This window comes from Arvicola amphibius, chromosome 17, assembly GCF_903992535.2.
Source record: "Arvicola amphibius chromosome 17, mArvAmp1.2, whole genome shotgun sequence".
Classification (NCBI taxonomy): domain Eukaryota; kingdom Metazoa; phylum Chordata; class Mammalia; order Rodentia; family Cricetidae; genus Arvicola; species Arvicola amphibius.
In genome coordinates this window covers 18538973-18561643 of record NC_052063.2, presented here as the reverse complement: position 1 = coordinate 18561643, position 22671 = coordinate 18538973, and positions in this window count along the sequence as shown.

Sequence of the window (22671 nt, the reverse complement as noted above, 5' to 3'; positions counted from 1 at the left end):
GAGCAAAGACACTGAGGTGATTTTCAAAATACATTGTTTGTAAAGGAAAAATAAATGGATTAGAGTTTAACAAGAAAAGTAAAACAGAAAATATCATCAAGATTCAAGCAAAATGATGGATTAGAGGAGAAGATGGGGTAGCTGAAATATTACATTAACCCATAAATAAGGAAAAATTAAAACAGTACCCCCACATCAGAAATATTGGAGGAATCAAGGGGCCCCATCATGGATTCATGGGAAAGGATATGGAACTGAGATAAAAATTAAGTGTATAGGGACACTACTTTTAAAAAAAATCATAGTAGAAATTTTTCTAAACTTAGATAAAGAAAAAGACACTCAAACACGAGACATTTAGACCCCTAAACAGACATGACCAGAAAAGATATAAAAAAGTCAAGGAAAATATTAATATCTATAAAGAAAAATGATATTTCCCTATAAAAGCAGAAAAATCAGTATAACATCAAATAGTGACTATACAAGTACATTTTTGCTGTACACTATTAAATTCCTACTGGGTCATTGAATTCTAGAAACAAATGGTCTTTAAAACTCAACTTACTAGAAAATTGAGATATAGCCAAGACAGTTCAAAGATAAAAAAATATTGCTGTGGGTGTGTAGATTTAAAAAAAAATCAAACAAGGAAGAACAACCAAATTCAACCAAAGTTGTAATTAAGTGCTAACACAGATGCTCTCCAAACCATTCCAGAAACGGAAAGACATGGCACACTGCCAACTCATTCAATAAGCCAGAGCAGCATTTCTATCACACCAAAACTAGACGAGGACACTAAAACCAAACAACACTATACAGCAATTTACCTTACGACTCCATGCAAATCTTCTCAGTAAAATTCTGGCAAAGAAAATTCAAGAAGGTATTATGGCACATCAACCACCATGACCACAATGGCTTCATTCTTGCAATACAATGTTAGTTTAATATATACAAATAAGAAAGTTTAATAGAGGGCAAAGCAGGCATAAAGACAGCAATCATGCACTGATATCAGTATCCTTAGGCAGCAGGGAAAGGAATATTGAAACTTCTTTGATATTCCCTTACACAAGTAATCAAGAAAGCAAGTGTGAACAATTACTGGGTATTAGGAAAGAGGAACACCATTCACTGCAGGCAGGGTGGAAGTCGTGTAGATGTCTCTCAAAAATCTAAAAATAAGCTTGACACACGAAGCAGGCATCCCACATTTGGTATACATGTGATAAGCTCCCGTGATAACTGCACATCTCTGACTGCATTCTGCACCTTCACATCTGTCATGGATCTTCTGTCCGTCCAGTCAGAACCATATTCCTCTTTGTATTTCTGTTCTTCTAGGACAGAATGCATTTTACTCAAGGGACTAGCCATGGGGGTGGGTCTTAGATGATGCCAGTCGTTCAACCATCACATGACCTTAGTAAGGCCACTGATTTAAGAGTGCCATGTGACCAGAGTAGGTAACAAGGTTCAGGATGTTTGACCGAGATGCTGATATTCAGTGTGCTCTCCCTTTTTCTTTTGGGTGGCACTGTGTTTTCAGCCCTGTGAGAATAAAGCTTGTATCTGGAAAAAAGCAGATAAAGAACCAGAAGAGAGTTAGAACATGAAACATTCTCTTCTTCTAGAGTCCGCATTCTATGAGATAATATGATTTCTCACTTTAAAGCCAATATGAGTTTATTTTAAAATGACTTAGGCAAAAAAAAATCCCAGATTTCAACAGATAGTCTTTGAACATTTTAATGTGGTGAGAGAAGAGAGACTTGGATTAGTCCATGTGACATGTCTAATCCCATAGATGGATTGATTGTTGCAGAAATAAAGATTATCCTTAGGTCACCTCATTTCTGGTATTACCCCCATTAGCCCTTTCCTTTTAGTCAGCATCTTCCAGTAAAGTTCATCACAATGAGGATAAACATCGAATTCCAATGTTATTATGTTGCTCCGTGATGCTAAGAAACAGAAAACTTGTATTCTGTCAAAAAGGTTAGTGTCTCCGTTTTTTGCCCTTGGGCTTATAGCCTTAATTACATTCTCAAATTCGCAGAGTTTATATCCCACGTCCAAATATTTCAAATGAGCTCATGGCTGTCATACTCATCTACATTATTAAATAAGTTATGACTATGGAAGGCTATTGTGCAACTGACTATAACCAATGAAAATGTCATTGCAAATAGCAACTTGGAGTTCCTGGTGTGAAGATAATTACATCATTGACTGAATATTTATCCCTGGTATAATATATTAATAGTTCTTATTGAATTATTTTTTAAATATATCAAGTTTAAAACATAACTATATTTTCTTTCTTCATGTATAATCCACAAATGTATTAAATATGTAGATGGTTATTTTTGACACTTTCTTGATTATAAATTTAGTATAATATATATATATATATATATATATATATATAGCGAACCACAAAAACACCAAAAAGTAAAATAAAACATTAATTAAATGAATAATATAATAGTAATGAAAAAGCAAGAGAACCCATAGAAATTAAAAGCATATAAATAAAAACTGAGAAACAACAACCACAGGCCAAAAGAATGAAAGAAAGAAAGAAAGAAAGAAAGAAAGAAAGAAAGGAAGGAAGAAAAAAGGAAAGAAAGAAAGAAAGAAAGAAAGAGAGAAAGAAGGAAAGAAAGAAAAAAGGAAAGAAAGAAAAAAGGAAAGAAAGAAAGAAAGAAAGAAAGAAAGAAAGAAAGAAAGAAAGAAAAATAAGCATTGTTGCTGCTGTGTCTCCAACCTGACAAACTGGCTTTGCCCATGGGGCTGGCTGTCAGCCCTGGGTCCCTCTGCTCCTCTGTGAAAAGGCAGCAATGGCTATGACAAGCATCTTTTATTGATCCCTGCCATCCTCTGTGTGGAGAGTCTGGGTTTTCACTTATGACAGAGGCAACACTCCCTGAGGGAACAGGAATCAGCAGACTCCCTGAGGTCTTGAGGCAGAATGAATCATGTATTTTACATTTCCCTACCATCACAGAATTTGTTTCTTTTCTTTTCTTTTTTTACAAAAAGCTGATGCAACCCTGCACCAAGCTCTGTTTCTTAATATAAGTAGGAGGAATAAAGATGGAGACAGAATGTGTGGGCAGAGACGACTGGAACTAGAGTTGCAGTGGAAACTTCCCAGAGTCTTTCAGGGTGACCCTAGTGAGGACTCCTAGTAGTAAAGAATATGGAGTCCAAACTGGACATTTTCTGCAGTCAGGCTGTGGCTTCCAGTGGTGGTTCTGGGCTGTATTCAGTTGAGTTGTTTACCCAGGAGGTCCCATGGAAATCCTAGAATCAGCCTGGATTGTTTAGGTCTCTAAAACCTGACAATTAGGCCCCAGTGCTGAGAACAACATCCACACAAGTCATTGAATGCTTAGATGTTGAGCTTGTGGGTGCTTGAAAGTCTTCACCCCTACTCTCTAGTCTCTTTGGTATGTGAAGGTAGGCTGCAGTTTGTGGAAAGCCAGACCTAGACGCTAAACCAGCCCCCCAAAAAACCCTCCACCTAAACTGTCCTGCCTGCAAGATATTCTGGGGAAATTTTGGAGCAGATCTTGTGGGAGTGGCCAACCAATGTTTTGTTTAACTTGAATTCCAAATCAGGAGAGGGATCCAATGCTCTATGCTGCAGGGGGTAGCAAGGAACCAGAGAGTGGTAGAACAAAACACGGCTGAAAAAAAATCAACGAAATGATTGCTAATGCTATTCTGCTATACTCAGAGATCGCTGCCTTGTCCAGTCATCGTCAGAGAGGCTTCTGAGAGCAGATGAGAGAGGGTGCAGAGACCCACAGCTAGAACTTAAACAGAAAGTTTATGTTGGAGGTCTCCATCATGTCCCTTCCCTGGGAGATCTGGGAACCCAGGGGAAGAAGAGGAGGAAAGATTGTAGCAGTCTGGGAGAGGGTAGACAACAGGGGGACATGTCATACAGCTAAGTGGGGCTCACACAGGCTCCCAGAGACTCAGGCAGCAAGCCTAGGCTGGCATGGGTCTGCACTAGGTCTGAGTATATGTTGTGATTTTTTGAGGGGGACTTCTAAGAGTGGGACCAGGTGTATGTCTGATTATTTAGTCTACTCTTGATATTCATTTCTTCCTATCGGGTTGCCTTGTTCTGTCTTTATATGAGGGCTTTTTGCCTTGTCTTATTGTATCTTGTTTTGTCCTCTTTGGCTGACATTTCTTTTTTTTAATTTAATTAATTAATTAAGTAATTAAAAATTTCCACCTCCTCCCATTTCCCTCCCCCTCTCCTTCCCTCTCCAGTCCTAAGAGAAGTCAGGGTTACCTGCCCTGCGGGAAGTCCAAGGCCCTCCCTGCTCCATCCAGGTCTGGGAAGGTGTGCATCGAAACAGACTAGGCTGACATTTCTGGAAGGCCTACTCTTTTCTGAAAAGGAAATTGAGGAGGAGTGGATCTGGAGGAGTGGAGAGGTAGTAGTGTGGCGCTGGGAAGGGAGGAGAGAGGGGAACTGAAATCGAGATGTATTATATGAAAGAGGAATCTATTTGCAATAAAAAATAAGCCCAAATTGCCTGAGATTTGACTTCAAAAAAATAAACAAAATAAGGCACTCCAAGGAAACAGCAACTATATCTAACATTTCAAATACTGATTTCTCTAAACACATTTAACAGGTCAAAAATCAGCAGTTACCAGATTCATGGTCTTGAGAAAAATCAAGATGATAATATAAAGAAGGAAAAAGGAGATTAAAGGAAAATAATTTTCAAAACTTAGATTTATGACAGAAGCCTTGTAGACAATTTCTATTGAAATACATAATTTTGAATGTAGTAACACTTGACTGTAAGACATGCCACTGACATAAGACACATGGCTCAGTCACATTGGGGGAATACATGTGTGTCTTAAGTCCACATTCACGAGGTCACACAAAGCTTGCCGTCCCACCTTAGGGAAGTCTAAGAATGTGCATAGCGTTTCGGCTACAAAAATCTATTCATGTCCATTGTATTCACTGGACATGGGATATAGGCTCTAGAAACATATTAACTATTGAAATTTTACATACAGAGAAATAGAGTCAAGTATTTACTGTTGCTTGTATACAAAATAGTATCTCACTAATGAAAAAAGTAAAATACAAATTCCTAAAAAGCTAGTCAAGGGTTAAGGTTTGAAAGAAGCTCTTCTAATAACAAAAGGAATTTCACAAGTTCTCTAATTTTTTTTTTAAAGATAATTTGAAAGGAAATAAGAGAATTAGCCATGGATGGGGAGAGCGTGGAGGAATGGGATGGTTGGGATAAAGGAAGGGTGGACGTGGGAGCAAGGAAGTATATATCTTAATTAAGGGAGCCGTTTTAGGGTTGGCAAAAGTCTTGACTCTAGAGGGGTTCCCTGGTGTCCAGGGAGATATCCCCAGCTAAGTCCTTGGGCAGCTGAGGGGAAGGAGCCTGAAATGGCCTGATCCTATAGTCATACTGATGAATATCTTGCATATCACCATAGACCCTTCATCTGGCAATGGATGGAGATAGAGACAGAGCCCCACATTGGAGCACCGTACTGAGCTCCCAACGTCCAAAGGAGGAGCAGAAGGAGAGAGAACATGAGCAAGGAAGTCAGGACCACAGGAGTGCACCCACCCACTGAGATGGTGGGGCTGATCTAATGGAAGCTCACCAAGGCCAGGTGGACTGGGACTGAAAAAGCATGGGATAAAACCGGACTCCCTGAACATGGCGGACAATGAGGGCTGCTGAGAAGCCAAGGACAATGGCACTGGGTTTTGATGCTACTGCATGTACTGGCTTTGGAGGGGCCTAGCCTGTGTGGATGCTCACCTTTCTAGACTTGGATGGAGGGGGGAGGACCGTGGACTTCCCGCAGGGCAAGGAACCCTTACTGATCTTCGGGCTGGAGAGGGAGGGGGAGGGGAATGGGGGGAGAGGGAGGAAAATGGGAGGTGGGGAGGAGGCAGAAATTTTTAAATAAATAAATAAATAAATAAATAAATAAATAAATAAATAAATAAATCTTGACAGAAAAATAAAAAGAATTAGCCATGGCTTAAAGTAATTGAATAAAAGCCGGGCGGTGGTGGTGCACGCCTTTAATCCCAGCACTTGGGAGGCAGAGGCAGGCAGATCTCTGTGAGTTAGTCAACAAGATGTGGTTAAGTGGAACATATTAAAATGTAAGAAACAATATAGGAAAATAGAGCCATAGCTCCGGGATATTGCAGGTTGTTACAGATCACAACAATAAAGCAGTATCACAGCCAAATAATTCAGATGGAGGATTTGGTTCCAAATAGAATACAGCGATATTGTCAATCAAGAAACATGCTGATAGTAATCTGAAACACCAGTAGCCAATATTTAATCTATAAAGGGTCTTGTAGTCCTATTGTTAGACTGTTCAGGATAAGATTGTAAAATCCTGGGATGGCTAAGGAAAACACGCTCACACAAACATGCTCACACACACACACACACAAAGAGAGAGAGAGAGAGAGAGAGAGAGAGAGAGAGAGAGAGAGAGAGAGAGAGAGAGACCTCAAAATATCTACTCGATAGATATTAGAAATTTAGAAGTTTATATCACTGACTTTGAAGGATCTAAGCCCTCAGAGGAGCTAGTAACTACAGATGTCATTGGAAAAGCATCATTGAAAAGCACACCACATCTTAAATAATGTCTCATGGAATCTGTAGTATCGAGCTCTTTGCACAGACCGCAGTTAACCTCACAGGTTGGTGAGTCTCTACGAGGCATCTCAGCATCTTGCTTATCGGAGCAGTGCATCTGCTCTCCACCAGCTCTTTTTTTCTTTCAATGACTTCAGAATGTACTTTGAGAGTCTTTATTTCAGGAACTTCCTGAGACACGTGTGTAGTTTCCTTCATGAGTTTAATGAGCTCTACCCATCTTTTTTTTCTGGAAGGAATATTTCAGAAAGGTGGAAATTACTACATCATCGCATGATTCAGAGAAATCTCTCTTGACTCAGAGAATTCTCTCAAGGAAAAAGCAATTGGTGCAGCAAACTATTATTCTCTTTATTGTATAAAAATTACAAAAATAAATTATTTGGTCATTAAGAAGAATAAAATTGAAATGATAACAATAAGCAAAATAAACTAGAAACAGGGAAGCAATCTAACTTTCTGATACATGTGATACCTAAAAAGACAGTAAATTCTTTGTTTTGTTTTCTTTTTTCCAACATAGTATTTCTATTGATGTTTTGGGTATTTAATATCATACGGCAGGCTCATAGTTGAGAAAGAGAAATATAGAAGTCTTTAGTGACAACCTGTACCCCAACTCCCACCAGCACTCCCCCCCCAAAAGTAACAGCCTACACAGACTGTCCAACTCCCACCAGCACAATAACCTTAGACTTTATTATTGCTTTGAATTTTCATCAAGAACTTTTCCCAGTATGTTCACAATTAAAGCAACTCTTTGGTATCCGAGTCCTAGCTTTCAATAGTTCTTAGCTTTTGAGTACTGAATCATTTACAGCTTCCGAGTTTAAGTGAGTTGTTCGGGACACTTGCTATCACTTGGTCTGAACACCATGATAGGGTCTTTCATTTGGAGAAATTCTACATTTTTATAATCTAGAAACTACAGAAGGAGAGAAAGAATAAACAGATTGGGGGACCAATCAAACACAGGTGGCACTGTTTAAGTATGATTTTTTTAAATGAGTTTGGTTTATTATAACCCAAAACAATTATGGGAGGAACATCAAGTATCAATGATGAATAGATCATTATGATGACTATAAAATTATTGAAAAGCTTGAAATTTGGCAGCTACCAAATTGTGACACCAGTATTCAAAACATTTGATAGAAAGCACATGTAAAGAAATGCCCTACCACATGCAAATACGTAAAATGCTTATTAAAATTTGGGGTGCAACATGTCTGATTTAATAGGGTCAGATAAGAACACTTATAACACTTATAATAACACTAATAACATGAAGCAAACAACAGTATGGATAAAAATGAGCTATTATTCATTCTGGTTGGGAGTATAAAATAGCACTATTTTGGTGGATTGTTTGGGGCTCTGTAAAAACTAAATATGTCCTAACCATACTGCATTTTTAAACTATATCCATACAAAGAGCTGCATATGAATATTTATAGCAGTTTAATTCACAATTATCCAAACTTGGAAGTGACTGAGATGTTCAAAACTGAGTGTTGAACAATCTGTGTGCTTTCAGAAAAATAGAATATTATGTCATGCTAAAAAGAAACTAGCTACCAAGGACATAGGACCTTAAATGCCTATCACTAAATGAAGAAAAAGAAAAAGTAACAAAACCTATCATATACTTCTTTTTCCAATCATGTTTTATTCTATAAAAGACAAAACCAAAGTAGAAGACCAGCAATTGCTGGGACCTCAAGGATGGAAGGATGAATAGGTGAAACAAGGAGAATTTTGAGGCAGAAAAGTTAATTTCTGTAATACAGCAATGGTAGATATGGGTTCTCATAAATTTATCCAAATTTATAACATACACCACACCAAGACTGCATGCCCTTGTCACTACAAATGTCTGTGATGACGTGTCAATATAGATTCATTTGATGTAACATGTATGTTAGTTTGGTTTGGGATGTTGAAAGTTCAGGATATAGTGTATGTGCTGTGGAAAGCACACATAGAAAAACTCTAACTTTTTCTTAATCTTTCCATGAATCAAAAAATATTTATTAAAACTGAACTGGGGGCCCAGAAGGAAGACACAGTAGATGGGCCCATGAGCGCCCCTGCCCAGCCTAGCCTGAGACAGGTGCTCAGGAGAAGAGAGAGGTGTTAGGTTAGCCAGCAACCTGTGACCCACTGTTCATACCTTGCATGAGGTTGGTATGTTGTCAGTGGCGCTTCTTGCCAATGAGGACCATACAGCCTTTCATGGTCTGTGTTGACTAGAGTCACATCCGTAAGCCATGTTGCTGCTGAGAGTAGGGAGGTACATTAATGAGATGCTGCATGAGACCATGATGATGTCTGCATCCTTGTTGCCATATTTGAGTCTGAGGCCCTACTGCAACCAGGTCTGTCTGTATTCAAGTCCATGGCCTATGTTGCCCCTGAAGCCCAGGTGGATGTCTACAATTCATGCTGCAGCCTGAGGCCATGTTGATGTGAGCGGCTTACACTGCTAAATGAGGCATTAGAAATGTCTGTGATCTGGGCTACCACTGAGAGCCTTTTTTGGGACTATGCTACTCAGTGGGGGACCATGGTAAGTGGGGCAGGAGCATAATTGTGCTGTAACAAGAAACCATGTGGAAGCTCATGATCTGTGCCCAATTTGTGGTGTGTATGCATGTGCGTGTGTGTATGTGTTTCTGTAACTTATTCATTTCTAAGAAACATTTTAGATACTGAAAATACAATTTCAAATTATAGTTGAGCTCTTGGAACTTATATTGTAGTGGAGTTTTAAAAGCAAACAAATATGCATAAAGAGCAAGGAGGAAACTTTGTCAGAGATATTGATGGCAGCAGTTGCACAGTTGAGAAAGAGGGACAGGGAAAGCTTCTGCATCAATCCCTGCCTCCCCAAACCCCCTAAAACATAATAGCTTAAAAAGGAAGTCATTGAAAAGAACTATTAAAATTGTAATAAGAATGCTGAAGTGTAGTCTCCACAATTAATGAATTCTGGAAGAGGTGTGGAAAGGGAAGGACTAGCTTTATTTAAGGGGCAGGACACTGTGACTTTGACCATGCTCCATTGAGTAGATATATATAAAACACAAATTGGACTTGGACACTGAACGTTTGACCATGCTCCAGTGAGTATACAGATAACACAAATTGGATTTTTTGGTTTGTTTGCTTGTTTGTTTTGCTGAGGGGGTTGGTCACAAGCGTGGGCTGGAACAGACATGGAACGGCTGGGAAGTGAGAATGTTTGCTAAGTATGTTGTGGAATTCTGAAGGAATCAATAAAAAATGTTATATATAATTATACTATATAAAAATATTTACTATATATTTACATACATTATATATATATATATATGTTTGTTTGTGTGTGTGTGCGTGTGTGTGTGTGTGTGTGTGTGTGTGTGTGTACAAACTTGGAGTTGAAGAGATGGCTCAGTGGTTAAGAGTATATCCTATTCTTGTATGAGTTCCCAGAACCCATGCTTGACAGGCAATTTTTAACTGCTTGCAGTTCTAGATTCAGGGAAGCTGTTGCTCTCTTCTGACCTGGGTAAATATCAGTATTCATGTACATATCCTGTAAATGTACACACAAGCATGTGTGCATACACACACTTATTTAAAATTAAATTTCAAAAAACTTCCCGGAAGCTAATTCTTAATAATAAAAAAAGCTCCCACATTTCTCATGCCCTCATAAAGAGCACAAAGTGATATAAATTTGAGCAAATAAACTCAAAAACTAAGGGTGTCAACTTTTTTCTCTTCTTTTAATTAGCTCAATTATCAACATTAAAATTACAGACTAAAATCCTGTCTAACTCTTTCAATCGCAGAGGAAATGGTTCTTATCGAAATTGTATATATTCTTTCTAACATAAACTTTTGTGCAAGTTGTGGTGTGTGAGTGTGTTTGTGTGTGCCTGTAATTTATTCTATTCTAAGAGACATTTTGAATAGTAGATATACAATCTTGGATTAGATTTGTGCTCCTGGAATTTATATTTTCCTGGAGTTTTAAAAGCAAATTAATAAGAGGAGTAAGGAAGAAAGAAAAATATGAAAGTAGCTGAGTAATTTCTTTTTCTTCAAGGAGACAAAAGAGATAATTTTCTTCAAAGAAAAATAAATTAAAAATTATATACTCTAGCACATAATTTATAGATAGACACTTTCCATCTCAATATCTACAATAAAAAGGAATCTATACTCTTTGGTTTTCCATAAGGTAAAATGACACAAAAAAATCAAAGTAATATGATAGGAACAAATGAAAAACAGAAAATCTATTGTAAAAAAATATTACTCCCTTAAACGAAAAGGTCATATGGGATACAGACACCACTTAGAGAGAGATCATGCTTTCTTTTTGTTTATTTATCTATTCATTTATTTGCTAATTTATTTATTCTTCTTTTATATGTGCATCCTGACCTCAACCTCCCCATTCTCTCCTACTCACAGTCCCTGTCCTAACTCCCCTTTTCACTATATCCTATGCTCCTCAGTTTCTTTTCAGAGAAGAGCAGGCCTCCCAGTGATATCAACCCAACTTGGTATAACAAGATGCTATAAGTCTAGGCATTATACACGCATATCAAGGTTGAATGGGGCAACCTAGTAGGAGAAAATAGGTCCCATAAGCCTCCCAAATATTAAGGATCAGCCCCATTCCCTTGGTTAGGTGTCCAACAAAAACTTCAACCTAGCTAATGCACTAGAGCATATGCAGAGCATGTATAGAGAGGGCCTGGTGCAGACCCATACAGGCTCCATGACTGCTGCCTCTTCAATCAAACATGACAGAAAAAAAGGCAATAAACTGATTCCTAATGATATCCTGCCATATGAATAGATCAGAGCTTTGACCAGTCATCATTAGAGAGACTTCCTCCAGCACCTGATGGTGGTGGATGTTTGACCCACAGTCAAACATCAGGCAAAGCTCTGGGGGACCCCACAGAAAAGGGGGAGGCAGGGTCGTAGGCACCAGAGTGGTAGAGAACACCACAAGAGTACGATCAACAGAATAAACTAAGCAGGATTTACCAGGGCTCACAAAAACCATCATAGTATTTTGCTGCTGCTGTTGTTTTCTTTTTTTAAAAAAATAACCCAGGTTTAATGGATACCAATATTTCCAGGAGGCCTCCCATTCCCCCAGAGAGGAGATGGGAATGGAAGACCAAAACGACATGTTTGTTCTCTGGGTTGCTCTAGATCACCAACTCCAGTTGGAATGGGACTGATGGATCATGCGACCAAACCCGTCTCTCTGACTGTGGCCAACAGCGGAGGCTGACTGAGAAGCAAAGGACAATGGCGCTGGGCTCTGATTGTTCTTCATGGTCGGGCTCTGTGGGAGCCTTCTCAGCTTGGTCGATCACCTTCCTGGACCTGGGGGGTGTTGGGAGGACCTTGGTCTTAGCATAGAGTGGGGAACCCTGATGGCTCCTTGGCCTTGAGAGGGAGGGAGGGGAGGTATGGGTGGAGGGGAGGGGAGGGAAGGGGGAGAAGGAGGGGAGGGAAGGGGGAGGAGGAGGGGAGGGAAGGGGGAGGAGGAGGGAAGGAGATGGAAATTTTTAAATATTAAAAAAAATAAACCATGAGGAAAAAAAATAAATAAATAAATACCCTGTGGGCATGGTCTTGAGCATCTCTGGAGAGGGCTCTGTTTGGCAGGTTTTCTCAAAGGTGGAGTCTGGTAAATTTAACCTATGTCTAATTAAGATATACCTGACAGATAATGGTACCCTGTTTCTCAAGTGCCTTTACAGATCTGAGAGTGTGGCATTTAAAAATAAAAGAACTTCCATGACAGGGAGACACGCCAACTCCTGCAGCATACTGTAGGTCCTCCAAGATCAATGGTTGCAGAAGACCTTCTGCCTGGAGTCTTGACTTTGGATATGAAAAAGCCACCCACCCAGCAAAATAACTGCCTTCCACCTCATCAGCTTCCTGGATAACACATTGAGGGATCGTTCATCTCATCATACCAAGGCAGTTCGACTGAACCCTAACCCACAGGAAAATGTTCGGGCCTCCTGGACTCATCAGCTAAAGGCAAGTACTGCTTCTAAGACTGTTATTTGCCAAAGATTATGGAGAGACTTGGAATTTCCTGCGTAGATTAAAAAAAAGCTGTCTCATTTCTGCTCATATATTGATCCTTTTCAGATTTGTTTAATAACATTTGATGACTTAAGGTACCGGTAGCTCATTACTTCATTTGTTAAATTTCCTGCTATAAAGAGGCTGTGCCTCGTTCACAGCCATCATCGTCCAGGATTAACCGGCTTCAGTTGTATCTTCAGAGGTTCAGAGTTTTCAATTTCCCTTCACTGTCTTCTAAAATGTTCATGCCTTTTAACATAAAACATACTTCCTAGTAGTGTTACAGAAACAAAATCACATTTATGTTATCTTTAAGGGACACATTTAAAGCCTAAAGAATTAGAAATTGAAAAAAAAAAAAAACTGTACCCAGATCCGTATCAGGTGTTATAGATGGCTGTGTTTACTATCTCTGACTGTTGAGTGAGGTTTCCCATCTCCTCCTAGCTACCCTCTGTTCCGACTGTTCAATCTGTGGGAGGTGCACTGGATACAACGCAGACCAGGGGAGTTCAGCCCTTCATTATCAGTGCACATTTCAAGGCGTTGCTTAGGGGGTGCATGCTTGAGGATAAGATCTGAAGCTTTCTAAATTAGTCTCACGAGAAAAGCCTACTTCATTAAAGAGCATAAAACTGTGTATGGCTAACAAGTTAATGACTTTATTATAAGGAAAGTTGGACTACATTGAATCGTAATTTAATTATGAAGGCCGAGTTTCTTAGTCTCTTCTTTAAACCTGGGAGATACATGTTTTTCTTAGGCTGACATTTCTCTTTGCACTGTTGAAATAGTATGACTTATTTATTAATGAGAACTTGCAAATACAAAAGCCTTGACCAATGTCTGAAGCAAACACTTTAATCTTAAAAAAAATGCCAATTGTAATATTCATACGAAACCGGTTGTTGACAAGCAGCAAAACATTCAATGCAGGTCTTTTCAATATGATTTTCAGCAAAGCGTATGATTGAGCTGCCAAGAAAGTTTGGCAAAAAAGAATTCTGCAGTAAAATGTGTGAAACAGAAACTATGCAATGTAAAAAAAAATTAATAAGTGAAAAGAAATTTTGGAAATATTAAAAAAATATAATTTCTTCTGTACTTTGCCAGATGAAGTGTAAAGCAATCACAGACACGGTCTCCTATAATTAGTAAAGATGATTTAGTAGATAGATACAAAAAGGTGACCTCAGACTTCTACTCTGGAAACTTAAGCTTAACTTATGCTATGAAAATGTTTAAACTTTATTCATCTATGAAAGAGAAAACTGAAACTTAATGTCCTAAACACCTACCTCAGAAGGATACAGGGGAGAGAGAGACAGAAACACAGAGAGACAGCGAGACCAAAAGACAAATGGAGATAGAAAGAATCACACACACAGAAGTCAGACAGATAGAGACACAAAGATACACACACACACACACACACAAACAGAGAGAGAGACAGAGAGATAGAGACAGAGAGAGACAGAGACAGAAAGAGAGTCAGAGAGAGAGACAGAGACAGCAAGAGACAGAGAGAGACACACAGAGAGAGACACAGAGAGACAGAGACAGAGAGAGACAGAGACAGAGAGAGACAGAGAGAGAGACAGAGAGACAGACAGACAGAGAGACAGACAGACAGACAGACAGACAGTGATGCAGACAGGCAATGAAACAAAGAATGGAATAATAAATTGTGTCAAGTCCAGACAAGACCAATGGCATTCATTTTCTCTTAGAGAAGACTGCCTTCTTTTCAAGACTTGAAACTTCTGCATTGAAATCATCTCCAGCCCAGTTTGGACACTAGATCTTTTTGTTAAATCGTTTCTGGACCACTCACTCTTTTCTTTGGAGTTGGCTGCTGCTCCTAGAACCAAAAGTTTACATGAGAGGCCTGTATTCTTTCCTGCTCACTTTCTCCTCAGCTCTATGACAACACGAATATAAATTACTGTACTTCCGGTCATCAATTTCACTTCAACATTATTGTAAGGAGAAAGTCACCTTCTTGACACGGTAGACATACAAATAGAAATAATTTTATATTTGTATATACACACACATTCACTTGCTATTTTGCTTCCAGTGTTTTATTTTAATTGTTTAGTTTATTTCATTTTTCCTAGCAATATTTCTTATTTGCTTGTTTTTAAACAGCCTATTCTGTTATTGTTAATACCTGAGAGTCCTAGTAAATTTCCTTCACATCAGATTAAACAAAACTCGAAGCTACAGTTCTTAGAAAAGAATTAAGAGTCCACTCGAGGACTTCCCCTACTGGACCGATTGTATTGCTTCTCACAACCTGTCCGTTTTCTCTGCATAAAAAGCCAGAACATGAGGGAGAAAGTCAGGAACGAGAGGGGTGCGTTCACTCATGGAGACAGTGGGACAGAACTAATGGGAGATCAACAACTCCAGTTGGAATGGGACTGATGGATCATGCGACCAAACCCGTCTCTCTGAATGTGGCCAACAGTGGGGGCTGACTGAGAAGCAAAGGACAATGGCTCTGGGCTCTGATTCTTCTGCATGGACGGGCTCTGTGGGAGCCTTCTCAGCTTGGTCGATCACCTTCCTGGACCTGGGGGGAGTTGGGAGGACCTTGGTCTTAGCATAGAGTGGGGAACCCTGATGGCTCCTTGGCCTTGAGAGGGAGGGAGGGGAGGTATGGGTGGAGGGGAGGGGAGGGAAGGGGGAGGAGGAGGGGAGGGAAGGGGGAGGAGGAGGGGAGGGAGGGGGGAGGAGGAGGGAAGGAGATGGAAATTTTTAAATATAAAAAAAATAAACCATGAGAAAAAAAAAAAAAGAAACAAACAAAAAAAAAAAGCCAGATCAAAAGTGCACCATCATTTTCTGATTCTGAAGGCAGTCTCTGCTACACTTCGTCAGTGCTCTGATAATTTTCTTCATGGACAGAGAGGATGGTGGTGTCTGTCTCCGTTTTACTGTAGCCTGCCATTTGTTTAACAACGGACAGTCTACTGAAACTGACAACAGGTCCCCCGCAGTGTGCTGACAGTGTGTTGTTCTCAGAGTGGCAGTCAGTAAACTTGGCTTTAGAGTCTTGTTGCTGCCAATACATGTAAACACACATTCAACACCGTGTTTGGGCTGTTTTTATTTAGAGCCTGTCTTGCTCAGTCTCTATTCTGTAGGCAGAAGATAGGTAATTGAGAGGGTGATGTGAGAAGGCCTGTCTGGCTACTTCCTAGTAATCTAAGAAGAGGCATGCTCTCCATGGCAAAAATTTTGAAGCTACCATTTTTAATTTTCGAGTTTAACTGAAATTTCCAAGCAGGGAAACGTCCCTGTTTGCTGTAATAAATTTAGTTAATATTATTTTAAAATAATTGATGAATTCTTCAAACCAAATATTTAGAGAATTCAAAACCCAAAATAAGATGGTGGGAAAAAAAAATCTTCTGTAGGCTTGTTTTTTAGTTAATGTAACCATAGAAATGAGGTGTTTTTTCTATACCTTGTCTTTCTTTATTGCTAGTTCCTTTGAATTGAGACTTTGTGTCTCTCCGGGTTCTTTGAGTTGAGACTTTGTGCTTTGAATCATTGTTTTCTGAGAGAGAATTGTTGAGATCTAAGACAACAGTCAACTACTTTGAGGATCTTGTGCTGTATTTAAAACAAATGTGATCTGGTTTAAATAGAAAGGCAAACAAGTGTCTCTCTATCCACTCATACTGTAGTTACCTTTTCCCTCTGTGGTCTATAATGGCCATTTGCCTTCATCAGATTTAACAAATCACTCATGCCAAGCATTGACCTTTTAAAAAGAAGAGGAAACTTGAAGAAATTGAGGCACAAGATATTGACCAAAATTAGCTAAATAGGAAAGAAGAGAGGTAGAACATCTTCGCAACAGCTGTTCCATGATTCCATTTTATGTTGCTGTTGCCTCAGGAATTATTCCTTAGTTCCTGCTTTTGAATGCCACCTTTATTGGTCCCACATTATTATTGATCTGCATACATCACTCTTAGGGGCTTATGACAACAGATTGTTTTTTAGTTTTTGACATCATATCATATTATTTTACAAGATAACATAAAACCCATCGAAGGACTCTTTACAATGCTGAAGTTAACCACATTTATTTTTGTACATACCGTGAAAGCTGTACACCTCTTTGAAAGCAATTTTGCATATATAGGTATCAGTGTTAGTTGACCACATCTGAGTAATACATACTTGGGTTTAACTAATTTATACCATTATTGTCGGTCCACTTAGTATTTGTTCAACAAACATCAAATTATAATCCTTTATTTGCAGTAAAGGATTTACAATGAAATGAAATATTCTTGATCACAGGTACATTTAGTTGGGAGAAAGATGTTTATGATTAGCAGTGCCCCAGAAAATGATTTATTACAGGAAACACTTGGAGCCACAGAATTTTGAGAAAGGTGGAAAGATATTAAAATATTATAATTTTTATTTTAGTGCAATACAATTGTGGCATAGAGACAAATAATTAATAATCTACACTCATTTGGAGATATATTTGACTCTAAGCATATTACATATGTTTATACATATGTTTATATTATATAATATAATGTGTCAATTATTGTAATATTTGCTGTGTCAAGATATTAAATGCGTAAGTACTTTCCTTACTATATCTACTGTGACAAGTGTAGTTCAATATTTGATACATTTAATAATCATTTAAAGTATTTTTCAAAATAATCATTTTGATATTTCTTTTGTAAGTTAAAATTTAAAAACAAAAATAGAACATATATTGGGTATTGGGATATCTAAGGAATGGAGAATAATTTAATAAAATTTCAAAAATTGCTATAATTTTTGTTTCAGTATATTTCATTTTTCTCTGGGGCCTATACAAGCCTTTATTAAATGATAGTTACAGAGTTCATTGCACTATGTGTAATACACAATGATTAAATGCTTCCTACTTTTCCATTGTAGACTCTATCCCTCTAATCCATCTAGAGGCTGGAGAATGTGTCCTTTTTTAATAGGTTAACACATATCTCTCTATCTCATTTATATCTATCTTATGATATATATATAAGCTATACATATATACGTTTATATATGTATACTCTGTTTCATTGTTGCTGCTTATTAATTTCAAAGATTCTTAGACACAGCAAAAATGTGAAGAGATGATATTCTTGTGGAATTTTTTCTTTTTGGGATTCTCTGTTTCCTGGCTTTGTCTTAAAGCAGAAGAATGCAGGAAACAGTTCAAACATTTTCAGCAAATATTCTCATATTTGACAACGATGAATCAATGCCACTTATATTTAATGGGAAGCATAATTAGCCAAGCTGAGCCAAGTTGATAGTGTGGTCAAAGTCAGAAGTAGGGGAGTGACATAAAGTGGAAAGCCTGAGATAGCAGCTAATTGGATCTAGTGACATGGTGATCCCAGATTGGGGGCATCATAGCAAAAATGCTATACAGGAAATAGGCAACGAATAGGTCTGAATGGTCACATGGATAAACTAAATATAAAGATAAACAAAATTAAGTTAAAAGACGTGCCGCCACACATTAAGGCCAAACGTGTCCTCTTAAGTTTATTTAGAAACTTTTGCCTGACATTGGCATAGGATGTTCTACTCACATTCCACTTTAAAACCTAAAGGGGGAGATTTTTCCCTGGCGCTAAGACTAAGAAGGACCAGGAAAGCCACTGTGCCCCACTTATGATGATATCCAAGTTGAGGCGGCTTTGATCTGGTGCTTTGTGGCTTATGAAAATACGAGTCGTACAAGCGTTCACTTTAAAATGTCTATAAATAGCCCCGTCTATCAAAGTTGAAAAATCTATTTAAGAAAACTAAAACAAGAACCTGATGTTGAACAAACCACACCATGATTTAGCGTTCACAACAGCACTTAGGACCTGCTAACACTACCGCTCAGTTCAGCTTTCCACCAAATGGGTATATTATACGTGCTACAGGCAGCATACTGATGATGAAAGCTGTAATCAATTTGAGGGCCTCTTAAAACTTAAGGATAAGCTCAACATTTAGTGTCTTCAGAAATGTCTAAAACCAGTAGGAAAAAGCCATATGGTACCCCAAACCACAAGGGAAATTATACATTTTTTTATAAAGCATTCCCACTAGAAAAAGGAAAAGCCTTCTGTTTATCATTATATTTTATGAGGCAACTTCAGTGAAGTCATGAAGTATTATCACATGAGCAGCGAAGGATAAAGGCTTTTTTTTTTTTTTTTTTTTTTTTTTTTGCTAAAGCCTCAAAGGATAGGAAATGTGGGATACGGCACAACTGAAGTTCATTTTCCACCCTGCAAATGAGGCTCAAGATGTGGTGTGGGTCATGGGGAATTTCTGGCCGTCCAAGAAGATGGCCAACACTTTCAAAACTTTTATGTGGGATATGAGCGTATAGCTTATACGCCCAATTCAGGAATTACGCTTCAGTTTTAATATAGTTTGCACTGATACTTTACGTGGGTAACATTTGTCTGGGTTGACTCAAACGTTCCAGTGTGTGGAGGAAGCACCAGAAGACATGATCAGAGGCCCTCCTTACAAAGCGCATACGTAGTGAAGGTTGGGAAAGGAAAATTGGTGACGTCATAGCAAGGGTGTTTTTCACTTCCCTCTATTCATTTCCTTTGGGAAAAAAAAAAGAGGGTCAAAGAAATCTTTCCATAATGCATTTTGTTCAAAAATAAAGATATTTTTACAGTTATAATTCTATTTCTTTCCATCTGCTCTTTTATTCGCTCACCAACCGTATGCCATGTGGCAGATACTATATTGTGACTATAGTAAAAATAGTCAGAATTTGATTTCTTTTATTGTGTTGTTTAAGAAACATGTGGCAAATGCAAATACACAGGCATAAGACACTGTGAGGAAGCTTATCCCCATTTTACGGTTGAAAAAATAACATTTTGGAAGTTATTTTGTCTTATGGAGATACTGAGTGTTAGAGATAAACTATGAAAACATTTATTACCGTCAATAAAGAAACAGGTTTCAAGTTCCCATCTCTTCAGTTATTCCCTTCCTCACCCCAGCTTCTCTAGTCTAGTTTTACCAGTATTCAATCATCAAAAACAAAAGCACTCTTTTCCATAAATAGAGAATGTTGGTTATAATGGAGTCCAAGTTTTCTGCCTTTCTTTTCTTTCTCATTAATAAAATGTATTAGTTTTACTATATTAAGTTTAAACTGTAAAGTATGTAAGCATGCCTTCATTAAAATCAGAAGATAGTAATTTTAATTTATATCTTACATAAATTGAAAACTATAGTTCAATAATTTCAAAACTTACCAATATAAACTTAGATTTGTTTCCTGAAGAAATAGGGAGAAATATTGAACTGTTGGAATGGGGTATCTCGTGAGGTCATAATATCTTCTTCGTAAGATTAATCATTCACAAAACCCTAAATTTGAAATCAGCAAAATCGAGAATTTACAGTTATTTTAAGGTAATTTTTAATCAATTTTTCTCAGATCTAATTATAAAAAAATGAAATTTGCTTCATGCTATATTCAACCAACAAATTCTAAGATTGTATTGATTTCATCATTTGTATAGTTTGTTTCCTACATAGACTATACACACACATCTTTGTCAGGTCTTCTGCCACAATACATTCATTGTAATGATCTTTCAGTTTATGTCAGATCACTGAGCATTGATCATCCGTGTGCCCAAAATAACCATACCTTGATGTTAATTGCAATCTGATAAATTATGTTGTTACAAGATAAGTCTTAAAGTCAAAACTTGAATGAAGTTTATTTTCTGTTTTTCACTGGGTGTTCAATGTGATACAGTTAACTAAATCTTTTGTAATTTCTCTCTGTGTAGAACAGTGTTTCTCAACCTGTGGGTCACAACCCTTGGGAGGGGTCAAAGAATACTTTCACAGGACTGGATGTCAAATATCCTGCATACAAGATACTTACACTATGATTTATAACAGTAGGAAAATTAGAAGTAGCAATAAAAATTACTTTATAGCTGGGGGTCACCACAACATGGAGAACTGTATTAAAGGGAAGCAGTACGAGGGATGTTGAGAATCGCTGGTTTAGAAGGTGAATTGAAGCACATTTTTCATGGGAACTGCATGTGGCACTTACTGTCTGGGAACGGTTAGTAGGAAATTTTCTACTGATGACTAACTATCCTTGTACGTTCATTCTGCCTCCCACCTGTCTTCATTATACGCTAAAAATAAGCAGTGAATCGTGGCTCGTTCCTATAATTTAGGAATCAGGAAGATGAGGAAGGTTGACTTCTTTGAGTTCACAACCAGACTGAACTGTATAGTGAGCCACTGGCAGGCAAAAACCATGGAATGACACTCTGTATGAACAACAGAAGCACAAATGGCAGTTATTTTACATGAACATGCAATCATATGGTTTAATACTCAAAAGAACAAAAGTGCAGAAAAAAATGCCTCTTATCTAATTAAGAGGGTTTTTGTTTTGTGCAGAAGGAGGATGATGGAAATTTTCCTTTTAGATACATTTATTTTCCTTTTTATATCAAATAAGAAAGTAATAGCATTTCGTGTGTGGACCTCCTGTTGTTATTTGCTTGGTCCCTGTTTACGGAGACTGATAGGTGAAGGAAACCTCAAGAGAGTACACCGTGAATTGAAGTTCCCTGGGCAGTTTCAGGAAATGTCACAGCCACCAAATGTTGATTCCTAATCTCAAAGCTTCTGTGGTAAAGGCTTACTTAGTCCCACTGGCTTTGCAAGGTTTCCCTGGATAAGAGGAGGTGATACCCATCAAGGTGGAGTTGTGTGCCTGATACACAATACGAGTATGACACATGGAAGATGCTAAAACAGATTTTGCTCTTTATGGAAATTACTTTTGCTTCATTCTGTGCCAAATGACCAACCTTTCTGGAGGTTGCGATGCATATGACCTATATAAACGGGACCCATTAGTATAGTATTAAATATGAAATTATGAAAGAAAGCAAGTGAAGAGAATCAGACTCCTAAACTACTAAAACAGTCTACCATAACATAATTCTGTGTCCCAAGAAATCATCATTGAGTCCTCTTTTCCTAAATTAATAACCTCCCAAAAAAAGAAGTTTGGAATCTTTTTCCTTTTTACACTCATGCATTTTTTTCTTTCAGAAAGCAGGTATTCCCTTAATATTAAGTTCATTTAAAGGTGAGATGTCTGAGACATACTAAGCCAGTTCTCTAGAGACAAAATGTGTTTCACACATAAACACAGTGAAAATTTTTCTGTCCTTTGTTTTGTTCATAAGACATCCACAATATCCTGGATATCCCCCCAAAAGTCAATATCGTTCTAGGAGAGCTGGCACTTCAAGATGGGTCAATATTTAATCATCAAATAATATCTCTGAATTAACTCAAACTTCCTTCATCTCCAGTTAAGACTCAGTTTGTGTACACAGAATTAAAGTCATCACAGAAACGTGATGATTTCATTCAGGTAAAACTTGTAACTTTATAGAGCATGATGTGGTATTTAATTCCTTGGTAGTACATTTCTAATAATTACATGATAATCTACTTGATGTTCACAGACAGTTTTATAATATGTAATAATCTTTATAAATTTATTAGAACATATGCTATGAGATATTATAATAAAAATTGACAATAGTACAAAATTGAGTTCCCTTTGGAAATGGTACTTCTTTATGAAAAGTCAGTAAAAATGCTACATTGAATATTGGCCTCACTAATGTAAATTACTCATTTTTCTTATGGATTAGGAGGGTTTTTTGTTTTTCTTTTGTGAAGAAGGAGGATGATGAAAATGAGACAGTTTTATTTTCACTTCCTTTCTTAGTATTAT